The sequence below is a fragment of the Ovis aries genome, chromosome 1 (assembly GCF_016772045.2).
Source record: "Ovis aries strain OAR_USU_Benz2616 breed Rambouillet chromosome 1, ARS-UI_Ramb_v3.0, whole genome shotgun sequence".
In the NCBI taxonomy this organism is placed as follows: Eukaryota; Metazoa; Chordata; class Mammalia; order Artiodactyla; family Bovidae; genus Ovis; species Ovis aries.
The window spans coordinates 18,671,845-18,697,332 of NC_056054.1; the positions used below are offsets into that span (position 1 = coordinate 18,671,845).

The 25,488-nt window shown below is 43.5% G+C and overlaps 1 long non-coding RNA gene across 1 annotated transcript in view; it reads left to right on the top strand.

Annotated features, from left to right (window-relative positions):
- The window catches only part of LOC121817808 (uncharacterized), a 29,858-nt gene extending 4,494 nt beyond the window's left edge, over positions 1-25,364 (top strand). The window contains exons 2-3 of the long non-coding RNA XR_006057856.2: positions 9,555-9,709; positions 16,092-25,364. This is a non-coding gene — a long non-coding RNA (uncharacterized LOC121817808). The remainder of the gene's footprint in view (positions 1-9,554; positions 9,710-16,091) is intronic.
- The last annotated feature ends 124 nt before the right edge of the window (positions 25,365-25,488 follow it).

Consider the following 25,488-nt stretch of genomic DNA (forward strand, 5'->3'; position numbering starts at 1 on the left):
ACATGCCTGATACACTCCCTTGGGCCTCCCAGTTCTTAATCCTCCCCTCTCCCCCACTTTTTTTGGAGGAAGTAAAGCAAATAGTGCCGCCAATGGAAGTGGCTTTCAGTTTTTCCATAGGATATTTGTGAGAGCGTTTTATAAACCTTTGAGTGATAACTCCTTTAAAAAATCATTTAAGAAAAAGAAAAGTAGATATAGTTATTCTAATTCTTTCATTTGAATTCACGTGTCAGTTCTTATCCATTCTCCAGGTCTTGGCAAAAATGATGTTCATAATACTACTAAATTGTTCTTTTCCATTTTCACTTGGTTGATATTTGCACTGATGACACAGAGCAGCAGCGGGTAGGACTGCTGGCACCCAAATAGGAATCAAGGCATGGCTCCCAACTGTACCAGCAGTCTCTCTCTCTTTTTTTTCCCAGCCACTGTGCGAGCTCAGTACAAAAAAAAGAGAAGGAAAGGCCAATTTTGCTGTTGATAAAGCAACAAAATTATAAATTTTATTAAATCTCGACTCTTGACTACATCTGACAAAGGGGAAGTGTGCATAAAGAAGTCTGATAGTTATCTCCAGGAAAAGCACTCAAAACGATTGAGTTGTGAGCCGAAAGTCACTTTTCTCACTGACTGGCTACTTTCACTTAAAAGAGCATATGACAAAAATAGTTATTCAGACTTGAGTTTTGGGCATGATTTTCTCAAAAGTGAATGGAATAAGCCTGTCACTTCAAGGGAAGAAAACTATTAGTGTTTTGGTCAGTGATACAATAAGAGCTTTCAAGTGAAAATTAGAGTTTGGAAAACTTCCATCTGCTACCATGAGTTTGAAAGCTTCCCAAGTTTGATGAGATTGGTAATGACATTAATGAACGTACAGGATTTTTTGTTTGTTTGGATTTGTGTTTTGTTGGTTGGTTGGTTGTTGGGTATTGTGTATAATGAGATGTGTCAACATTTGGAAGAGCTGATAACTAACTCAGTGAGCCAGTATTTTCCGAATGACCAGGGTACAAGTTACAGAAACGTGCACAGATAAAAGAACCATTCAAAATGCAAGACGGACCAGTGGATTTTAATAGAATATAATCGGTTTGTTGATATAGTTTCAGATTCCACACTGTCACTAATGTTTAAGAAATGACACCTGTTGAGTTTTGGTGTAGTATCAGAGAGGAATCAGTTCAGTTCAGTTCAGTCGCTCAGTCGTGTCCGACTCTTTGCAACCCCATGAATCGCAGCACACCAGGCCTCCCTGTCTATCACCATCTCCCGGAGTTCACTCAGACTCACGTCCATCGAGTCCGTGATGCCATCCAGCCATCTCATCCTCTGTTGTCCCCTTCTTCTCCTGTCTCTAATCCCTCCCAGCATCAGAGTCTTTTCCAGTGAGTCAACTCTTCGCATGAGGTAGCCAAAGTACTAGAGTTTCAGCTTTAGCATCATTCCCTCCAAAGAAATCCCAGGGTTGACCTCCTTCAGAATGGACTGGTTGGATCTCCTTGCAGTCCAAGGGACTCTCAAGAGTCTTCTCCAACACCACAGTTCAAAAGCATCAATTCTTTGGCGCTCAGCCTTCTTCACAGTCCAACTCTCACATCCATACATGACCACAGGAAAAACCATAGCCTTGACTAGATGGACCTTATTCGGCAAAGTAATGTCTCTGCTTTTGAATATGCTATCTAGGTTGGTCATAACTTTTCTTCCAAGGAGTAGGAAGAAAATTTCATGGCTGCAGTCACCATCCAAAAATAAAGTCTGACACTGTTTCCACTGTTTCCCCATCTATTTCCCATGAAGTAATGGGACCAGATGCCATGATCTTCGTTTTCTGAATGTTGAGCTTTAAGCCAACTTTTTCACTCTCCTCTTTCACTTTCATCAAGAGGCTTTTTAGTTCCTCTTCACTTTCTGCCATAAGGGTGGTGTCATCTGCATATCTGAGGTTATTGATATTTCTTCTGGCAATCTTGATTCCAGCTTGTGCTTCTTCCAGTCCAGCGTTTCTCATGATGTACTCTGCATAGAAGTTAAATAAGCAGGGTGACAATATACAGCCTTGATGTACTCCTTTCCCTATTTGGAACCATTCCATTCCAGTTCTAACTGTTGCTTCAGCCACAGCAAACTAAAAGACTATAGTTGTGAAGTGGCTCACCCGCGCTCGACTCTTTCTCAAACTTTTTCGACTGCAGCCCTCCAGGCTCCTTTGTCCGTGGGATTCTCCAGGCAAGAATACTGGAGTGGGTTGCCATTTCCTTCTCCAGGGGATCTTCGCATTCCAGGGACCAAACCAGTGTCTCCTGCGTCAGCAGGTGGGTTCTACAGTGCTGAGCCACCTGCGAAGCCCGAAAAGACTATTAATTTCTCTCTTTTCCAACTACATATATTGTGAAGCTGAGTTTCCTTCACATCTTGCAACCAAAACCATTTACTGCAATAGATTGAATACAAAAGCAGGTATGAGAATCAGTATGAATCAGTATGAATATCAATAGATAAAACTCAAACAAAAATTTTTGTGTCCTCAATTAAAAAAAAAAAAAACCTTTTTATTTTATATTGAAGTATAGCCAATAAACAATGTTGTGACAGTTTCAGGTGGAGAGCAAAGGGACTCAACCATAGATATACATGTATCCATTCTCCCCCAAACTCGCCTCCCATCCAGGCTGCCACATAACATTAAGCAGATTTCCCTGTGCTAGACAGTGAAAGAAAGTGTTAATCATTCAGTCGTGTCTGACTCTGCAACCCGCGGACTGTAGCCCTCCAGGCTTCTCTGTCCATGGGATTCTCTAGGCAATAATACTGAAGTGGATCGCCATGCCCTCCTCCAGTGGATCTTCCAGACCCAGGGACTAAACCTGGGTTTCTTCCATTGCAGGCAGATTCTTTACCATCTGAGCCATGGACCTTTAAGATTATACAGTAAGGTCCTCAATTACTTTTAAGTGTAAAGGGTCCTAAGATGAAAAACTTTGAGAACCACTGAATTAGAGTTTTACTTAAAAAAGGACAAAACTGTATTTTAAAACTTGCTAAGAAACTAGATCTTATTTGTCCCTATAATAATAATGATAATATAAAATGATAGAGGTGTTAGCCAATGCTACAATGGCTATCACACTGCAATATATAGATGTATCAAATTAATATGTGGTCCCTTTAAATGTACACAGGGTTATATGTTAATTTTATCTCATTTTTTTAAAAAAAGAGACTTTATTTTTTCTTTGTCATTATTAATGTACTATTAAAGAATAAGCTTCTTTGACTGCTTCCATCACAATGCAAAAAAGTCACAGATTTTCAGCATTTTCACGGTGTGCCTGGTGGCATTTTCTTTCCCTTGTGGAATGTTCACCTTGTCACCTTCTTCCTGTACAACCTGGTCTTCCTTCATGAGAAGAAAAATTGATCCCTCAGTAGCTCCTGCCTCCAGGAGTGATGACATTGGCAGGTTGTCTGGCTGGACTGTGTGTAATTACTGGAGCTCTTTCTCATCCCATCTCTTCTGTTTCTAAACACCCTTTTAAAAAGTGATTATTTGTTGAGTACTGTGATAACTTTATATTTTTTTCTCATTTAATCCTCACAATGATTCTACAGGCTAGAAACTATGTCATTTTATAGGTAAGAAAACTCAACCTCAGAGGGGTTAGGAGAAGCCTCTAGGAATGGAAATGACTTTAAAGCCCTTTTAATTCACACATTCAAAAAGTTGCCCAGCTGAATCTGGTACTTGAACAATTGTTCTTAGTAATAAATTACCACTGAAGGGAGACAGGAGCACAGATCTGTACCCGAGCCCTGAGGACGTTTGGGTCCTGGCCCCGTGAGACGCCACCATGCTGAGAGCATGTCTGAGCCCTGCTGATGATGTCTTGCCTGGACTATTTCCAGAAGTTTTATGCCGAGCCTTCACCCCCACATTCTCTCCAATGGTCTCTCTCAGCCCTTACCTGGGGCAACAGGCTTGAGCTCCTCACTGCATCTTATATACCTGAGTCCTGTGATCCGCCATCACACCAGAACCTCACTTCTGGAGCTGAGATCTGGGTGGGTTCAGACTCCAGGATTCTGGGTGGGTTCAGACTCTTTTTAGGGAGCAGCAGAAGTGGGGTCTGGAGGGTGAGGGCAGTGGGTAGAGATGGTGTGTGAGCCAAGAGAAGCAGGCATGGAGAGGAACCTTGGGGCTGTCGGCCCCCAGCCACAGCCAGGAATGTTCTCAGACAGTGCTGACCTCTCACCCCAGCCCACTTCAGCTCAGGATCCACAGCCCCCACCAACCCCACTTCAAGGACCAGCAGCCGCCTCTGGAGCAACTGGGGCATCACCATAGCAACCAGGCCAGACAGGATGGGAGTCGGGTGGGGCTGCTTTAAAGTCTTTTATTGCTTCAAAACATAGGCCTGTTCCTCTCAGCGTGGTCATGTTCAGGGGCCCTGAGGACTGGGAGATCCAGACCAGCAGGGACCTTCCGCTCCCCACTGTGTCTCTCAACTCAGGAAAGGAAGTTTCTGTGGTCTCAGCCAGGTCCTTGCCAACACAATCCAAGAGGAAATTCAGGCTCTCTGTCCAGGCCCGCCCCTCCCCAGCACTCTGGATGCTGGTGAACAGTCTCCTGCGGGTGTTCTGGTGGCAGAGCTGGAGGGGAGGCAGGGGGAGGGGCTGACCCCTTGCCTCTGCCCCTCTGGGCTGAGACGCATTAGGGATGCGACCTTGTCAACCGAGTACCTTGATGGGAGGAGCAGGGGAGTGACTGTGCGAGGCGGGGGCTGCTCAGGGCTCGGTGACCTAGCCAGAGGCCTTGTGCAGGCGATTAGCTGTCACGCTGGGCCTAAGCTCCTTACCCTCGGAACTCTCGCCTCTGCACCCCTAAGTCTAATGCAGAGGTGAGGGTGGGGGGAAGGCCTTGATAGGTCTCCAGTGACCCATTTAGCGTAACCAGCTGTGGCCCCGGGGGTCAGGCCTCTCTCCGGCCCTGTCTCTGTGAATCTCTCTGCTTCTGGGACTCCTCTGCCCGCCTTGCCTTGTGTGGTGCCTTTGTGTTTTGGTCTCCCTGACTCCACGTGTCTTTTGTGTCTTGTCTTTGTGAAGAGCTGTGTGGCCCTGATTCCCTGAAACTCTGGTGGGTTGACAGAAGGGCACGAATACCACTAGGAAGTGGGCTACAGAGACCTCAGTGACAAGGCCGTGGGTGACAGCAAGTCTTTGGAGACACAGACTGGTTGGTGACGTGAGGTCTTAGCACAGGGTCTCAGGGGGTAACACGTGGCTGGTGGCCCAGGTTTGAGGGACGTTGGGTTGTTTGTACGCACAGATTGGGTGACTCTGAGTTGTGGCTAACACAGGATCTGGTAACTCAGAGAGCGATTCAAAATGAGTTCTTGGGCAGCCAAGGGACAGCACTGGTTCTTAACTAGGGCAATTGGTCCCTCCCCTCCAGGGACATTTGGCTGTGTGTGGAGACACATTCGGTCATCTCATCTGATGGGAAGGTGTGCTCTTAGCCTGTAGCATGCAGAGCCAGGATATTGCTCCCCAGGCCATGTGCACAGGCTGGTCCCACACGCGGACCTAAATGTGGGGGCCAACTCTGAAACCCGACTGCCAAGCTGAAATCCTAGCCCCTGTCCTCTGCAACTCTGGGTGAATCTTTTTATGTCTAACGTGGAGTACCCAGGCAGTACCCTTCTGGAGTGTTGGGATTGCTGAGCTGACTCTTGTCAAGTGTTTAGAATTGGGCCTGGCACAGAGTAGGTGGTGTTTTTTGACTCAGGCCTGGAGAGAACAAGGGTAGGTTTAAATTCTGTGACTCAAATGTTCTCTCCCTTCCTCGTTACGGTGTCTACTTCAGAAAGGCTTCTTCCATCAGGAAAGCACATGGCCGAAAGCGCTCCTGTCTTATAGTTACCGACCAGGTTCTTGGCCTTCCTTGTGGGTCAGTCCCTAAATCGTGTACGCCTCTGCAACCCCATGGATTGCAGCACGCCAGGCTTCCCTGTCCTTCACTATCTGCTGCAGTTTGCTCAAACTCACATCCACTGAGTTGGTGACACCATCCAACCATCTCATCCTCTGGTGTCCCCTGATCCTGCTCTCAATCTCCTGCCCTCATCAGAGTCTTATCCAGTGAGTCAGCCCTTTGCATCAGTCGGCCAAAGTACTGGCCTTCCTTACTCAGTAAAAAATAAGAGACCAGACAAGAAATTCAGGCAAGGGCTTTACTGGGGCTTCTACTGCAGCAAGGGGAAACGAAAACAAATAAGTTTCCCTTGCTGGCTCCCTGAGCAGGGAGGGCAAGGTGGTTCCGTGCATGGGGTGAAGTTAGGGGTATGTCAGGGGCTGGGCCAGAGGGGTGGCTTGGGTGGTTTGCCCACCCCTAGGTGCTGTTGAGTGCAGGCGGCATGTGGAGTACCCTGCTTTTGCTCCTGACCCCGGCTTTCGTTCCCAGCTCTTTAGAAGTGGCAGTTGGGTTTCTGGCCTTTTTATATCTTGTTGTCCATAATTTGCCCTAACTGCATGTGCATGGGTATTTCTCATGCCTAACAGTTTCTTTGTATTTTTGTTGCTCCAGGAACGTTTGTCCAGATGCAAGCATTGCAGCAAAGGGTCCCAGGTCCCAGGTCTCAGTCGGTCTCCTCATGTTATGCAGGCATAGTTATTTCTGAGGAAAAGAGACAAATACCTATAAATCCCAAAGAAATGGCTCTGATAGGCTAAGTCTGGGTCACCTGACCACCCACGTTTTGCAGAATACCATGTAAATAGATTAACTCTTCTGTTCACCAGGAGGACTTCCCTGCAAGCTTAGCAGTAAAGTATCTGCCTGCAATTCAGGAGACCAAGGTTTGATCCTTGAGTCAGGAAGATTGCCTGGAGAAGGAAATGGCAACCGACTCCAGTACTGTTGCCTGTGAAATCCCATGGACAGAGGTGCCTAGAGAGCTATGGTCCATAGGGTCGCAAACAGTCAGACATAACTTAGCAACTAAACAACAACAAGAACAAATTTTTCATGACAACTCTCTGGGATAGAACTCTTACTTTCCTCTTTTAACAGCTAAGGAAACGGATGCCCAGAGGTTCAGTAACTTGCAAACCCAAGATTGGATCAAGGCAGTCTGGTTTAAAAAGATGCACCTTTCCGTCACAGTCACCATCTTGAATGTTTATATTTAGATATATCAGGTTTTATTTTAAAATGTGCAATAAGAAGCAACATTGTATTTGTTCATAAGATGCAATCACAGAAGCATTTTCATTACAAACAGTTGCTCATTTTTCTTTTCCTAAGATAAAGCAATTGCATTAGTCATTAGTCATCTGGTGTTTTGAGTGGGCTAATGAGAGAATGGTTGTGATTTTCTTGGTGAGAGAAAACAATAAGAGCTGGTCCTGGGGTGAAGGGTGGGGTAGAAGGGAGGAAGGGCCCTTGGTGATGAGCAGGACTAAGTCTAGATAGAATCTGGCCTGGTCTTGAGATAGGTGCCATGGTTGACAAATTCTTCGGATGATGACCCAACCTTTCAACTTTTCACGAAGCACTGATAGGGTTACAGCACAGTCAAGTCAATAATTCACTAATAATACATCTGCTGTCTGTTGCACGCATCTTGAGGGAAAGAATGCCTGCATTATGAGAGTTGTCTTGCCCTAGAGCCAAGGGTGCCAGACGAGGGGCATAGATGGATAGGTGTGCTACTTACATTCTTATTCATATCACTTAATCCTTCTTAGGTGCTTGGTATAAGGAATAATCAGATGAAAGCATGTGAGTGGGTTGAATAGGAAGAGGAAATTTCCCTTAGGGAATTCAGCATCAGAGGTGGGGTTATATTGCTCTCTAGTGGACACTTTGTTAATTTACACAATATCAGACTGGATGTGGCAAGTTGGGTCTCTTTTTTTTTTTTTTTTTTTTTAAACCAAGAGGTTGGTTTCCAGAGTGTTTGGGAAACCGGCCCATAAGAAACACTCTGTGTGTGTGTGTGTGTGTGTGTGTGTGTGTGTGTGTGTGTGTGTGTGTGTGTTGGGAGCTATGCAGCTTCGCCTACTTCACCATGCAGAAATCAGGAAATGGTTAGAGAAGAAAGATGTGGGAGTAGTTGATGGCAATAACCCAAGGATCTTATTTAAAATGTGAGAAAACCAAAGCCTGTGGAGATAGGAACTTCCCCCCCACCCCCACCCTCCACCCCGCTGCCGGCTTGATGTGGACTAAGTAAGATGATTTAAATAAGAAGGCACAGCCAGTAACTTTCCAAGCAGAACTGGATGTCTGCCTGGGTGATTCTAGATGTCAGTTAAACTGAGAAATACTCCAAACCCACTGATTCCCTTGATTCACCCGAAACAAGAAATAAAAAGTGCTGTGCCATTATTTAATAAAACAAAACAAAGCAAAACAGGAGAAGGACCAAGAGATAGTATACCCACAGTAAATAAAAGGACGTTTTTGTCAGGATGGGAAAATAGAAGGGTTTGGGGGGAAGGGCGTGTAAGAGGAGATGAGTTAGAGATTTCATCTTAATGGTGAATATTTTTGTCTTTAAATATATGTTTAACTTTTTCTCCTTCTGAGAGGGTAGCACACTCTTTGTTTCCAGTGAGAAATTGTCTTTGATCCAACTGGATTTAGAGCTAGTTGGTTAAAAATTAGTATCTGGGGATTTAGAAAATATTCTGTTCGCTTGAATGGCTTCTCTTAAGTATGTAAATGAATTGCTCTATTATGAGCCTAAATTGCTCTTGGCAAAATTGTCTTTATGTGTTTAACTGGCCAAGGTATAATTTGTTTCATTTATGAACGCAGTAAGATTTATCTATGAATTAAGAGACATTGAAAAAGCTGATTTATTCTGATAAAGATGTGAAGGTTTTTTGGTTTTGTGTGTGCAAATAATCCATTAGTTTAATAAAATTTAATTGAAATTTCTCATTAATACACCATTATAACTTGAACACATCTGTGCAAACATAACTTTTTTAGTCTGTTCTGGTCGTAATAAAATACCATACATGGGGAGGTTCAAACTGCAGGCATTTATTTCTCACATCTCTGAAGGCTGGGATGTCTAAGATCACGGTGCTGGCAGATTCAGTTCTTGGTGAGAGCCTTCTTCCTGGCTTCCTGGCTTGCAGAAAGTCACCTTTTTGCTATGTGTACACATGGTGGGGAGGGACAAAGGGAGAGAACGATGGAGAGAGAAAGTTTTTGGTTTCTTCTCATAAAACACGAATCCCATTATGGAGGCCTCGCCTCATGATCTCTTCTAAACCCACGCACGTACCTCCCCCAAGCCCCACCTCATAATGTAACAGAGAGCAAACTTGACTCCATATTGGAGCTATTGCTTTAGCTCTAACCTTTGTGTTCTGTTTCCTGTGCTCACTCCTGCTGGCTCTGCACCCTGGAAAGGAATGCCACCTACAGCCTGAAACACACATCCTAGCTCCTTTCCAGGGCTCTGACTCCCAGGCTTGACTAGTAAAGATATCACAATTTTCACTCATATAGAGATAATTTTTCTCTTTTGGAGATTTATAGGAATATGGTGACAAGACCTAGAGTAGACAGCTACAAGACCAAAGGATATCACATTCCCCCTGGGATCTGGTCAGCACCAAGAAGTTTGCAACAACCAGCCACATCCCCTACCCTTTCAGTATAAAAGAAGCCTGAATTCTAACTCAGGTAAGATGGGTCTTTGGGACACCTGTCATGTGATGAGCAGTATGAGCTTGGACTCGGTAACAATATCATTATATTAGGGGTTAGGGTTTCAACGCATAAATTTTAACACATAAACACTGAACTGAACTTGAGCATAAATTGAGGGAACACAAACGTTCAGTCCATACAGTAACCATCCAGGAAAGACGCTCCTGATCACTACCTTCTCTGTCCTTCCCAAAGCAGCCGCTACCCTGACTTCTGACCCCCCACAGCAGTCTTGCTTGTTTCTGAACTTTTTATAGTTAGAGTTAGACAGTATATATGCTTTTGTATGTGTGAGATTCATTCATGTTGCGACGTGTAATAGCAGCTTATTCGTTCTTATCGCTGTAGAGTATTCCATTGCATGAATACACAACTATTTATTCATTCTAGTTTTTCAGTTTTTGATGACCTGAAAATATAAATATTTTGGTACACGTACCTAGGGTTGGGGATTGCTATTTCCCTGCATTTGCATACATTCAACTTTAACAGATATCATCAAATGGTTTTATAAAGCGGTTGTAGCAATTTACACTCCTACCAACAATGTGTGAGAGTCAGCCATGGTAAAAGTATTTATCCCACAGAAACTGGCAACTTCTACAAATCATGCTTTCTTTCCTAGTGAGCCAGTTGTTAAACAGTTACCAGTATACCACTGCCAAGGAGAAGGCAATGGCACCTCACTCCAGTACTCTTGTCTGGAAAATCCCATGGACGGAGGAGCCTGGAAGGCTGCGGTCCATGAGGTCACTAAGGGTCGGACATGACTGAGCGACTTCACTTTCACTTTTCACTCTCATGCATTGGAGAAGGAAATGGCAACCCACTCCAGTATTCTTGCCTGGAGAATCCCAGGGACGGGGGAGCCTTGTGGGCTGCCGTCTATGGGGTCGCACAGAGTCAGATACGACTGAAGCGACGCAGCAGCAGCAGCAGCAACCACTGCCAACATCTACTGTCACAAAAACTTGGTGTGTTTTTCAATTCTTGGTATTATCAGTCTTTTTTTCCCCTCAAAAGAAATAATTTTAAAAAATTTAGTTCAAAATTTTAATTGAATGTTTTAACTCTTTATTTTTTAAAATATAAATTTATTCATTTTAATTGGAGGCTAATTACTTTATAATATTATAGTGGTTTTGCCATACATTGACATGAATTCTCCACAGGTGTACATGTGTTTCCCCTCCTTAATCTCCCTCCCACCTCTCTCCCCATCCCATCCCTCAGGGTCATCCCAGTGCACCAGCCCCGAGCACCCTGTGTCATGCATCGAACCTGGACTGGTGACTCGTTTCACATACGATAACATACATGTTTCAATGCCATTCTCCCAAATCATCCCACCCTCGCCCTCTCCCACAGAGTCCTAAAGACTGTTCTATACATCTATGTCTCTTTTGCCATCTCGCATATAAGGTTATCATTACCATAAGACAGAATTTAGAGGTATTATTTTTATTTTATTAAGATAAAAACTAATATAATATTGTAAATCAACTATTCTCTAATACATTTTTTTAAAAGATCAAATATACAAGCAATCAGATATCTTTTACTTTTTATACACATATATCCCTCAATTTAAAAATGATAAACTTATTTTTCAGTCTTTTCAAAATCATATATACTTTTATGGAAAATTTAACTTTTATTGACTCAGCGAGGCTTTTTTTTGCTCTGCAGCATTCGGGATTTTCATTCCCCAGCCAGGGGTTGAATGCCATGCCCCCTGCATTGGGAATGCCGATTCGTAACCACTGGACTGCCAGGGAAGGCCCAAAACCATATATTGTAATGTCAAGGATGAGGAAAAGCCAGGACCATCTTACATCATTGGTGCAAGTGTTAACTGGTACAACGACTTTAGAAATCTCCCACAACATTTCCTAAAACTAAGCATACATATACCCCTGACCCGCAATTCTCCTCCTGAACATGTGCCCAATGGAAACAAGTGCTTTTGTCCACCAGAAGGCACGGATGAATGTGTTCACAGCAGCTGTCTTTATGATAACCCGCTCTGGAAACAACTCGGAAGTCCAGCAGCAGCAGAAGGAGGGAATACATTGTGACGTGTCCATACAATGAAATATTACACAGCAACAAAGAAGGAACGATGCATGGGCAGTATAAGCACAGCGGTGAGCCTCACGCGTGAAGTGGAGTGAAGTGAAGTCGCCCAGTCGTGTCCGACTCTTTGCAACCCTGTGGACTGTAGCCCACCAGGCTCCTCCGTCCATGGGATTCTCTAGGCAAGAGTACTGCAGTGGGTTGCCATTTCCTTCTCCAGGGGATCTTCCTGACCCAGGGATCAAACCCAGGTCTCCCGCATTGCAGGCAGACGCTTTAACCTCTGAGCCACCAGGGAAGATCACATAATGTTGGCCAAAAGAAGTCAGACGCTAGAGGCTATGCTGTATTATCCCAATTACAGGAAGTTAAGAACTGGCACAACTAACCAGCGCAGTGGGAGAGGCCAGGTAGAGGCCACCCGCGGAAGTGGCACTGACTTTCAGAAGCCGTGAGAGAGCCTTCTGCAAGGCTGGACTTCTTCTATTCTTGATCCGAGTGGAGATTATATGGGATATATGTATTTAAAATTGATATTGTACTCATCACTCTGTCTAAATCATATGCCAATAAGATGAAAAAAGTCATGTAACTGCCTGCTCTTAAGAGAGATGTTACTGAGTCAGATCTTTACGCCAAGTGCAGCTTTAGTCTTATGCTATATTTTGTTGACATTGCAGTGTGACATGAGAATAGTCTTTGTGGTTAAGAGTGAATAATTCGTGATATCATGACTGTGGAAAGACTCTTAAATAAACAATCATTAAAAGACATACGTTCGTCATAAAAATTAATGCAGAAAGTACTAAAAAAGTTTTTTTTAATTGCCCCAAATGCCACTACCCCAAAACAGTCATCTTCAACCTACTTCAATATCATTTCTGACATCCTTGAACTTGTGTATGACCCACTGTGTATATTTCTATCACATCTTGTCAACATAACTATAGTAGCCACATTACTTGGATTGATTATTAATGTCTGAATATTCAATTTCAAATGCGTTATTTAAGATGCAATTCAGTGAAAATGTACTTCTCTTGCTTTATATGTTGAAATTCCACCAGTCAGTTGAAGTATAAATATATATGTAATTTTTCATGAGTAAAGTGCTGTAGTAATTGATGATGATTTGAAAGCTGTTGATTGTATACAAAAACACTGACAAAGAACTCTCAAATAATTTAATATGAAAATAGGTTGATAGTTACTGTAGTTTTAAGAGAAAGTATGTTAACTAGGTATCTTTAGAAAGAATTTTATATTGTTTACAAGTCAAGAACTGTTATGGTACTGGCACAAAAACAGACACAATAGATAAGCAGAACAGGATAGATAGCCTAGAAATAAACTCACGCTCTAATGGTCAAGTAATCTACAACAAAGGAGGCAAGAATATGCAATGGAGAAAAGACAGTCTATTCAATAAGTGGTGCTAGGAAAACTGGACAGCTACATATAAAACAATGAAATCAGAACATTCTCTAACACCATATACCAAAATACACTCAAAATAGATTAAACATCTAACTGTAACACCGCATACTATAAAACTCCTAGAGGAAAACATAGGCAGGGCACTCTCTGATGTAAATTGCAGCAAGGATTTTTTTTGATTCACCTCCTAGAGTAAAGGAAATAAAAGCAAAAATAAACAAATGCGACCTAATGAAACAAAAGCAAAAGAAACCACTGACAAAATGAAGACGACCTACTGAATAGGAGAAAATATTTGCAAATGATTTGGTCGACAAGGGATTAATATTCAACATATGTAAACAGCTCATACAATCTGACATCAAAACCAAAAATCAAACAACCCAATTTAAATGTGGACAGAAGACCTGAATAGACATTTTTGGAAAGAGGAAATGCAGATGGCCAACAAGCCCATGAAAAGGCGCTCAATATCGCTAATCAATCAGGGAAATGCAAATCAAAACCACAATGAGATATCATCTCAAATCTATCAGAATGTCTATCATCAAAAAAGAACATAAATAAAAAATGTTGGCGAAGATTTGGAGAAAAAGAGAATCCTTGTACACTGTTAATGAGAATGTAAATTGGTACAGTCACTATGGAACACAGTATGAAGATGAAGGCTTCTCAAACAACTAAAAATGGAACTACCACATGAACCAGGAATTCTTCTCCTTGGTATATATCCCCCCCGCCAAAACAACACTAATTTAAAAAGATACATACATCCCAATATTCATAGCAGCGTTATTTATTGCAAAGATGTGGAAGCAACATAAGTATCTATCAACACATAAATGGGTAAAGAAAATAGAACTTTATAGATGTGGTATATATACCACATCTCAGCCATAAAGAATGAAATTTTGCCTTTTGCAGCAACATGGATGGACTTGGAAGGCATTATGCCAAGTGAAATAAGTCAGACAGAGAAGGGCAAATGTTGTATGATACCACTTAAAGGTGGGATCTAAAAAACACAACAATCTAGTGAATACAACAGGAAAGAAGCAGACTCACAGACCCAGAGAACAAACTAGTTGCCAGTAACACTGTCTGTAAGAGAGAAGGGAAAAAGGAACAATTCATACGCTCACTGACCACAGAATGTATAATTTCGGTGTATTCACACATGGAATACTACACAGCAGTAAAAATGAAAATGATATTCCTTTCTGTGCCACAACATTGCTAATCTTCATAATTATAATTTTGAGTGGAAAAGCAAGTGTCAAAAGACTACTCTTTTCACTAAGATCGAAAGTAAATAAAACAAAACAATATCTTATTTAGACATCAACATATGTGATAAAACCCTCAGATAATTGTGACCTCTTGGGGAAGGCATGAGTATTGGATGGGAGAGGAGTACATGGTAACCTAAGTTACTGATAATAGTTTAGCTCTTGGGATGAGTACCAAACTCATGGGTTCTCATTATATTATTAAAAAAATAAAATCAAGAAATGAATAGTCCTCACCATATTCTCACCCCCAAGGATGCCAGACTCCCACTCCCTTGAGTGTTTATTGCCGCATCTATTTTTGGTGTGAATCATTGTATTGGTCAAAGTGCTTTGTGCCAACCACAGAATCTAATACTCAGTTTAAAAAGAAAGGAATGCATTACAAGGTACTAGGTACTGGGTGGGCTTCCCTGATAGCTCAGTTGGTAAAGAATCCATCTGCAATGCAGGAGACCCTGGTTCAATTCCTGGGTTGGGAAGATCCGCTGGAGATGGGATAGACTACCCACTCCAGTATTCTTGGGCTTCCCTGTGGCTCAGCTGTTAAAGAATCTGCTTGCAATGTGGGAGACCTGGGTTGGATTCCCTGGAGAAGGGAAAGGCTACCCACTCCAGTATTCTGGCCTATAGTCCATGGGGCCACAAAAGAGTTGGACCCAACTGATCGACTTTCACTCACTCAGGTACTGGGTAAAGCTGAATTTTTAGAGGCAATAAATTGTGGCTGATGCTAATTATGAATAATGAGGCTTTAATTGTGGCTAATGCTAATTATGAATAACGAGGCTTTCATAGGGTGGGGTCCCTAGAACAGAGTCTGCAATGGAGATTTTTAAAAAATATTTTTTATTACTATTTTTTTGCTGGGTCTTTGTTGCTACGCGTGGGCTTTCTGTAGTCTCTCAGAACCATGGGCTTCCCTGGTGGCTCAGAGGTTAAAGCGTCTGCCTGCAATGTAGGAGACCTGGGTTCGGTCCCTGGTTTGGGAAGGTCCCCTGGAGAAGAAAATGGCAACCCACTCCAGTATTCTTGCCTGGAGAATCCCATGGGGGGAGGAGCCTGGTGGGCTACAGTCCACAGGGTCGCACAGAGCCGGACACAACTGAGCGACTTCACTTTCACTGTTCACTTTCTGTAGTCGCAGAGAGCGGGGGCTACTCCCTAGTTGCGGGCTGTAGGCTTATCATTGCAGTGGCTTCTCTTGTGGTGGAGATCGGCCCCTGGGTGCGTGGGCCTCAGTTCTTGCTGCACGTGGCTTTAGTAGTTGGCGCGGCTTGCAGGTTTCCGAGCATAGGCTCAATAGCTGTGGCCCCGAGGCCTATGGGATCTTCTGAGACCGGTGATTGAAGAGGTGTTCCTTGCTTTGCAAGGCAGATTCTTAACTACTGGTTCCACCAGGGAAGCTTTAGAGGTTCTTACTTAAGATTCTTATTTCAGAGATTTATTTTAAATCTTAATTTAAATTAATTAAGACATTAATTAATTTAATTAAGATTAATGAATTAATCTTGATTAAGAGATTACTTATTTGTTTATTATATTCATTTAAGGAGTGCTCTTGGGAGAAGATGAGTGAGGGGAACCAGACAGGACAAGAGGAATAAAGTTGAACAAGAATTCGGGAGTGTTATCTGGAGACTGTCCTCAGCCTAGTTCTCAGGGGAGCATCGGAGCATGACGGTACCACAGAACTGGCTCTCGTTTCAGGCAAGTGGGATAGGCTAGCCCTTTGTACCTGAGGGAGGCTGCCTAGCCTCCAGGGGAGTTGATTTCCACATGACTGGGAAGGGGCCACCAGCTCTGACAGAGATTGGAGTTGGGTGCACTGAGCAGGGCAGAGCCCTGTAAATGACTCAGCACCAACCTGACCTCACTGGGAAGTGGGGCTGGAGATCTGGGAGGAGGTCATGGGTGGAGGAGGGCAGTGAGGTGGGGAGAGCAGAAGAGGGGGCTGTCTGTGCACCCTGGAAGTGCAGCCTGAGACCCTGGGGGCTTGGCCTTGCGAAGCAGTGATCTCTCATCCCCATGGGGACACAGAAGGACAGGCCAAGCCCTCCCCTTAGCTTCTCATTCCAGCGAGTGCCAAGCACATCACCAATCCACCCCAGTCATCAGTGTCATCCTTCCTGTTACTCAGACAGAGAGAACTAGGCTTCTCTTTTAGCAACCTGCTTCCCCCTCCCTCCTCCCTACTCTCTGCAGCCCCAGCCTTGGCCTTAATCTCAGGCTTTGAAGGTGCTGGATTCAATGTGATGGCTGATTCATTGGGTGATAGGCAGTTTTCCCCCAAGCTGCCTGCCTCAGTCTGGAGTGGAACATTCTGGCCTCCCAGGAGGGCAGACCAGGAGGCATTAACCCCTGCTCTGCCAGTGTGTTTCTCTAGGGCCAGAACCCAGGATTCTGGAAATTGTTCTCTTCAGGGTGGCACCAAAGGGAGCCTTGTGGAGGGCTTTGGGCACTCCATATACTTCCTCATTCTCACCCAGGCCATCCAGGAAACACTTAATCTGAATAAAAGGAGTGTCCCCTGGCCCACCCTTCTTTCCAACACGGTTGCCACCTCGGCCCTTATGTCTGCCCTGTGCCTTCTGCACACCCGCATACCCTCTGCCCTGTGCCTTCCCCTGCCACCTGCTCCCAGGGGTCAGCCCCCACCTTCAGCAGAGATTTACACCTTTCCAAATACTCGTACAGGAAGCCAGAGCCACCACAGGCTGGTGCCGGAAGTTCAGCGGCTGAGACAGGCCTGGGTAGGAGTTGTTTCAACATTCCAGTTCTCCCATCCTTCCGGGTGACTGGTGGATGGGGGCATCTTAGCAGCGTGGGGTGAGGGCCTGAGCAGGGGTGGGAACTTTCTGGGAGGGAACTTGGCCAGATGAGGCTCAGCAGGATCCCCCCAAGTTGGTGGTCCCTCCTCTACTTAGTCTTGTTTTGAAGGTGCTGAAAGAAAGGCTGTATCTAATTTCACCCCCGGCTGCTTGAATTAGGGGCCTCAGCTTCAATGCAAAGGCGCCAGCTTCCCCCTTTCTCTTTTCCCTCTTGTCCATCCTTAGCGCCTGCCTCGCCTACAGTCAACGCCTGTCTCTTCCTTCAGACCTTGTGCCCCACTGTCCCACACAGCTGCGGCCACTGCATTCAGAGGGGGCACCTCTGTCTCTGTAGCACACGGGAGGTTACTCCACACCCTCAGCTGTCCTCCCTGTGCTCTGGACACCTCCATCTTCCACCCTGTTGTTTTATTGATTAGTCCTTATTACTTGCATTTTTACCCTCCAAGTCTTTGAGTGTCTATCTGTAGCCTATAAACTTGCAAAAACCTTCCTCATTAAAAATAAATGAATAAGTAAAAAAGACCAAATCTCCCTTCTTCATGCATCTTGCCCCGGGTTCTCCCCTCTTGTGTGTCTCCAGACCCTGATGGGTTACCTAACAGACAAACCAGGGACGCATGTCAAGAGCCAGCCAAGAGGAACAAGTGCAATAAGAATAGGAAAGGTCATTTCAGTGAAAAGTGGTAATAAATTAATGTTGTCATGCTTAAGATAATTTAGAAAAGGCTTACTTGAATTTTATCACACATGCAAATTTTACATTATTTTGGAAATCAAAAATTAGTTTGTGTCACGTATAGATAGGAGGGATGGGAACCGTCATCTTTTTTTCTGGCCCCCCAGCTTGCCCCTTGCAGTGGAAGCTCAGAGTCTTAACCACTGGCAGTTCAGTGGTTAACCCTCACCTTTTAAATGTGTTAATTCTCTCTTTCTCACCTCTAGCTCTTCAACCCTGTGTGTCTTCAGATACCATCCAGTGCTCCTGCCAAGGCCGCCAGTGACCTTCACATTGAGAAATCTGATGGATGTCTTTTCCTCTCAGCTGTGACCCTCTCAGCAGATGTCACCTCTAGCCTTGAAAATCTCTCCTGTGGCCTCAGTGACAGCTGCTCTCCGGGGTTCCCTTCTGCTTCCTAAACCTGTTCCTTTCGGACATCCTCATGGTTCTCCCTCTCAGAGCGTTTGTGTTCCCGAGTCCTGAGCTGGTCTCCTCTGTCTCTCTGCGTACCTCTCCTGGGACAGTTCCTGCACTTGTGTGGCTTTGGTTACCATCTGCACTCAGATTACTTCTAAACAGCTTTCCTGGGAATTCCTACGTGGTCCAGTGGTTAAGACTCTGCGGCTCACTGCCAAGGCAAAGTTCAATCGCTGGTCCCCACAGGCCATGCGCTGTGGCTAAATAAATAAATTAAATGAACAGCTTTCCTTAGCTCAGCCACAGCTTCTGACTTGGAGATCTGTGCATCCCTTTGTGTACTCTTTGAGGCGCCTAAATTCGCTAAATCTGAACTAGAGTTCTCAGCTGTCTGACAAAACATTCCTTCTCCAGCATCTTCTGTCTCAGGGAGAGGTGCCATCATCCATTCAATCCCCAAGCTCAAAACCTTCTCTCTCACATCCCCCACCTAACATCCTCTGCAATCTACCAGGTCCTACTGACTCTGTCTCTTGACTATCTTGACTTATTCATTTCTCTTTGTTTCCTGGCTCCACCCTCATCCAAGTTGCCATTATCTCTGGCTTGCAATAGCCTCTGCACTGGTCTCCCCAGTCTCTACTTGTTCAGTCCGCTTTTCATACCGAAGTCAGTCTGATGAGGTTTTAGTGATTTCTCATTGGCTCAGGCTGGCCTTTCAGACTTTATCTTCTGGTTCCCAGAGTCAGGTGTGCACCTGCTCAGGAGAGCCTTAGCTCTCATTCTCTGCTCCAACAATGTGTAGCTACCTGGAGCTTCCCCTCTCCTGCTTAGGCAGTCTTTTCTCCTCTCCTGTATTATTTTTTGGGACAAAAATAGCCAGGCGAGAGATATTGGAGACGTGAACTAGGGTGGTGACATGGATGTGGTAAGAATTGATGAGATTCTGGAGAAAAGGGTAGCGGGTTACACATGAACTTATTTACAAAACAGAAATAGAGTCACAGATGTACAAAACAAACTTATGGTTACTAGGGAATGGGCGGAGGGTAAATAGGGAGATTGGTACTGAACATACACATTGCGCTAAGTTGCTTTAGTCATGTCAGACTCTTTGTGACTGTATCCCACCAGGCTCCTCTGTTCATGGGATTTTCCAGGCAATACTGGAGTGGGTTGCCATTTCCTTCTTCAGGGGATCTTCCTGGCCCAGGGATGGAACCCGAATCTCTTATGTCTCCTGCATTGGCAGGCAGGTTCTTTATCACTAGCACCATAAAATAGATAACTAATAAGAACTTTCTGTATTGCACAGGGAACTCTACCCAACACTCTGTAATGGCCTATATGGGAAAATAATCTTTTTTAAAAACAAGTGGATATATTAAAAAAAAAAAAGAAATTGATGAGATTCTGGGCATACTTTGAAGGGAAATACAATAGGACTTGTTGAATTTGGAAATGTGGGAAGATAAAGGATTCAAGGATAACTTTCCAGTTTTGTTATTTGTTTATTTATTTTTGCCTGAGTAGCTAGAGAAAATGAATTCCATTAACTGAATGGGGGGAGACTGGGAATAATGGGTTTGGATGGGAAGAGAAGGAGTTCAGTTTTGGATATGTCACTGGAAACGGCTATTAGAAATCCAGTTAGGTATATGAATCTGGTTCAGGGGACTGATCTGAGTTGGAGCTGTAAATTCATGAGTCATCAGTGGAGAGGCGAAATTTAAAGCCACAAAACTGAATGAGAGCACTGAGGGTGTAAGTTTCATAAAAAGTTGAAGAGGCCCAGGAGCTTTCAGCATTAAAAGGTTGCAGAGATGAGCCTCAGGAGAGAAAAGTCAGGAGGAAAAACAGGAAAATATAGCACCCCAAAAGCCTAGTGGCAAAGGGGTTTACTGGAGGAGGAAGTGGTCAACTATGTCAAAGGTTAAGTAAGCTGAAGGCTGAGAACTGACCATGAGATTTGATAACAGGAAGATCATTGATGATGCAGACAAGAACAGTTCAGGAAATGGTGTGGCAAAAGCTTGTGGGATTACATCTAAGAGAAAAAGGAGAGAGAGGGGTTGGAGTTAGACAAGTTGTTAAAAACTTTTTTGCTATAGAAAGGGTACAGTAAAGTGGATGCCTGCTAGAGGGTTAATTAAGATCATGAGAGTGTTTTTGTGTGTTTTTAAATATGGGATAAATAACAGCAGATAGATTGTTTCTGTATATTTATGGGACTGATCCAGCAGAGAGGAAAGACTGATGAAACAAGAGGGAAGAAATCTTATAAGAGCAAAACTCTTGAGAGATTGAGAGACGAAAGGACCTACTCCCTGAACAGGGAGGTTGGCTTTAGACAGAAACTCTTCTGAGCTATTTTCACTGCTTCCTCTTTCCCTTTACTCTGCTCCAGTGTCTGCTCTTTGAGAAATCTTTCCTGTCCAGTCTTCTAGAATGGTGATACCATCACTGTCTATACTTTTATCCTGCTTTATTATTATTTTTTTAATATTTATTTGGCCGTGCTGTTTCCTAGTTGCACCACTGTGGCATGAGAAAGTTTTAGTTGCAGCATGTGGGATTTAGTTTCCTGATCAGGGATTGAACCCGGACCCCCTGCATAAGGAGCATGGTGTCTTGGTCACTGGACTACCAGGGAAGACCCCTGCTTTACTTTCATTTGTCAGCACATGCTCAGTCGTTCAGTCATGTCCAACACTTTGTGACCCCATGGATTACAGCCCACCAGGCTCCTCTGTCCGAGGGATTCTCCAGGCAAGAATACTGGAGTGGGTTGCTATTTCCTCCTCCAGGGGCTCTTCGAGACTCAGGGATCAAATCTGTGCCCTCTGCGTTGGCAGGCAGAGTCTTTATCACTAAGTCACCTGGGGAACCCTATTGGTAGCATTTGTCATAATAATATTACAGAATAAATATGTTCATTGTCTGTCTTTGTCATTAAAATATACATCACACGAGGGGAGAGACTTGGTCTTATTCACCCTGTATTGCCAACACTCAGTATCACTGTCTCACATAGAAGTTGCCCAGTAAATATCTGAGAATGAAGGAAGAAGCGAATCTTTCCCTCATGCCCATGGCAACATGCTCAGTTCTCATTCCATTCTGATTTTCATTTCATTCTCCTGTGACCCACATCTCCTCCCATTTTCCATCCCCATTCACCCAAGAAAACATTCTAACCTATCTCCGCTGCCATCCCCATCATTCCCATACACCCTCCCCCCCCCACCCCCGTACTACCCTTATTCTGAGAGTAGCCACCCTTATCTATGTCTGTCTCCTCCATCCCCCAACTTAACTCTGATAACCCAGTCTCAGCGCTACCCCCACCCACTTCCTGTCTGTGCATCCTGATTGCGTCATCACAGTCTCCTGCAGTCATTGCCGGCATGGTCTCTGCTCTGCTCCTCCCCCATTCTGTTCTCTTGCCATCTACATGCAGTCTCCATCTCCATCACCATTGCTTTCCTATTCCCTCTTGCCATACCTACTCTGCCTCAGCATCATGGGGAAGAAACATAGCTTTGCACTGTGCGTTGGTTAGACATTGCCAGAGCCACCGTTAATACAAGCAGCTATGGGAAGAAAGAGATGGAAGTGCTTTTTTTCAGTGACTTAAGTAAATATTAAAAAGCCTACTTTATGAACTAGCACTGTTCCCTACAATAGACATAATAAATGACTTCCTGAGGATTTCTAAAATATATTTTGCATATGATGGCATTATCACAGGCCTTGGGCCTGAGGGTTCCAATCCTGTAGATGAAGACAGTCTCTGTGGTAAAATAATCTGCCTTCTCAGAGAGCTCTTTTTTCTTAATTTCCAGTGTCAGGAAACCCTGGAAAAGTATCTATAAGCTATGATTAACAAAAGATGAAACAAGTCAAATTGAATCTCACTTGGAACTCCAGTTTTTGTTCCAGACTGACTGGTCAACTAACAAGGATTTGGGAGTTATAAGTACTCTGTATCTTTCTTTATCTTATCTTCAAGAGAAATTATCAGCCCAGGACCTGAATAAGTAAAACATTTCTCATGCCCTTGAGATTTTTATCTTCTCTTTATAAATTTTTCCTCCTATACCAATCTGTGACCTAGAATTCCCATCTAGTCAAGGCTAGACAAAAATGTATATATGTTCTAATCAATGGAATAATTATACAATTTATAGATATTATACTATTTATTATATCTTCATATACTTAATATATAATTAGTTATTGATACATATTAATGAAACTACTATTTCTAATGTAACTATGAATTCTTATGTAATTTTATTTTATTCTTAGCTATCTTCAGTTCAGTTCAGTCGCTCAGTCATGTCCGACTCTTTGCGACCCCGTGAATCGCGGCACGCCAGGCCTCCCTGTCCATCACCATCTCCCGGAGTTCACTCAGACTCATGGCCATCGAGTCAGTGATGCCATCCAGCCATCTCATCCTCTGTCGTCCCTTTCTCCTGCCCTCAATCCCTCCCAGCATCAGAGTCTTTTCCAGTGAGTCAACTCTTCACATGAGGTGGCCAAAGTACTGGAGCTTCAGCTTCAGCATCATTCCTTCCAAAGAAATCCCAGGGCTGATCTCCTTCAGAATGGACTGGTTAGATCTCCTTGCAGTCCAAGGGACTCTCAAGAGTCTTCTCCAACACCACAGTTCGAAAGCATCAATTCTTCGGTGCTCAGCCTTCTTCACAGTCCAACTTTCACATCCATACATGACTACTGGAAAAACCATAGCCTTGACTAGACGGACCTTAGTCGGCAAAGTAATGTAAGATGCTAACTAAAGGTCATAGGGCTTAGTGCTCAGTCTGGTGTTTGATAACTTTTCTTTGGAATTTTCTGAATGTATAATAGTATTCTTTACCAATGAGGGCACAATCTCCTTTTTTTTTTTTTTTTTTTGGTTAGAATAAAGCTAAGAGACGTGATTTTGTAAAAAAAAAAAAAAACAACAACAAACAAACAAACCATGGTTGAATTTTCTACTGTTCATGTTGTATATAAATTTGACTTGTAAAAATGTTTATTTAAATCAGGCTCTAACAAAGATTTCTCAAGTGGGGATATATTATCACTGAGACCAGAGATGTAGAGACCTTGGCCCAAGTCACTTTGTCTTCTATGCAACATTCGGGTGAGCATCATTGATTTAACAATCACCTCCAAGAATTATGTCTTGTTCAAGGTCCATATTAATGAAGATCCTTGAAACTGACACATTTTACACTATTTTATTATGAATTAAAAAACAATTTGGGGGGGGTGCGGCTGTGTTGGGTCTTCATTGCTGCATGTGTTAGGGGAAGCACACTGATTGAAACCGCCCGCCCTGGCCAGTCACCATAGTAACCATTTGCATGAGTTGTTTTATGACAGGAGATCCTGATAAGGAATGTGGAACTAATAAGCCACCACCAACCGGAAGAGTTCGGCAAAGGTCGAAATGAGACACCGTGTGTCCGTCCACTTCCCAGAATCCCTCTCGCTAGCATTCATCTTGGCTGAGTGATGCGTGCACCACCAGGAAAGACTCTGAGTTAGAATGATTGGCCAAAGACCACCCGGAAACTAATCCCATCACCATAAAACCGTACTCAGAGCAGTTCTCCTGAGTTCTCTTACCCTACTGCTCTCCTCCTGGGTGCCCTTTCCCAATAAAATCTCTTGCACGTGACCTTTCTCTAGTTGCAGAGTGGAGGCTGTTCTCCAGTTGCTGTGTGTGGCTTCTCATTGCAGTGGCTTCTCTTGATGCAGAGCTGGGCTTCAGTAGTTGCAGCATGTGGACTCAGTACTTACAGTTCCTCCTGCTCTAGAGCACAGGCTCAGTAGTTGTGGCACATGGGCTTAGCCACTCTACAGCACGTGGTGTCTTCCCCAACCAGGGATCGATCCGTGTCTCCTGCATAGCAGGCAGATTCTTCACCTCTGAGCCACCAGGGAAGCCCCTCGTTGTGCTTTTAGTTTACATCCTACTGATCCTAATGAAGTTGAATGACTTCAAAAATAATTTTGTTTATTTATTTTTGGCTGTGCTGGGTCTTGTTTGTTGCAAGGGCTTTTATCTAGTTGCAGTGAGTAGGAGCTACTCTCTAGTTGCCGTGCCTAGGTGGCTCATTGCGGTGGCCTCTCCTGTTGGGAGGCATGGGCTGTAGGATGCATGTGCTCAGTATTGTGTCTCCTGACCTCCAGAGTACATGCTCAATAGTTGTGGCTCAATAAACTTAATACTGTTAAGATAGCAAGACTACCCAAACTGATCTATATATTCAATGTAATTCCTGCCAAAATCTCAGCTAGCTTCTTTGCAGAAACTGACAAGCTGATCTTAATCTACATGTGGAAATTTAAGGAATCCAGACTAACAAAAACAATCTTGAAAGAAGATTCATATGTTGCAATTTCAAAACTTAGTGGAAAATGACAATAATCAAGATAGTATGATGCAGGAGTAAGGATAGACATATAGATCATTGGAAGAGCTGCAATCTCAGGAGAAATCTCTTACATTTACACGCAATTGAATTTTGACAAAATGTCAAGACAATTCAGTGCAGAAAAGATCTTCCTAACAAATGGTACTAGGAAAACTGAATATAAGCAAGAGAATGAATTTGAACTTTTTTTTCCCAGGGATCAAACCCAGGTCTCCCACATTGCAGGTGGATTCTTTACCAGTTGAACCACCAGGGAAGCCCTTTTTCACACCTCATACACAAAATTAACTCAAAATGGACTATATTCTTAAATGTAAAAGCTAAACTATAAAACTCTTACAACATATACCTCCATGTCTCAATTATCATATTTCATAATAAATTTTATTATCTAGTAAAGCATGCCTCCCTTCACTGTTTTCATGTTCTTCAAAAATATCTGTAATTTTAATCAAAAGCTTTTTGCTACTTTTGATGAGATGATCTTATAGATCTTACATTTTCTTCTTTCATCTATAGTGAA